Here is a 342-nt window from a genome sequence, read left to right as displayed (position 1 = left end):
ATAGAAACAAATGCAAGGTCATAGTAAACTAAATGCAAGGTCATAGTAAACTAAATGCAAGGTCATAGTAAACTTAAGCATTCCATTAGGCCTATAATTACAATCGTAAGGTCCAACCAGAAGGTCGCGATGAACAGGGAAAAAACCACAACAACATAAAAACCGGTGTAAGGTGATGGTAAATTTAAGCCCTCTATTAGACTCCCAAACTCGCAACCGTAAGTTTGTGGTTTCGAATCTCGTTAGGAGATCCTTGGAAAAGATCATCATCATCATCATCATCATCATTATCATCATCATCATCATCATCATCATCATCATCATCATCATCATCATCATCAT

This window comes from Aplysia californica, unplaced genomic scaffold, assembly GCF_000002075.1.
Source record: "Aplysia californica isolate F4 #8 unplaced genomic scaffold, AplCal3.0 scaffold00033, whole genome shotgun sequence".
Classification (NCBI taxonomy): Eukaryota; Metazoa; Mollusca; class Gastropoda; order Aplysiida; family Aplysiidae; genus Aplysia; species Aplysia californica.
Note: the sequence above shows the minus strand (reverse complement) of the source record.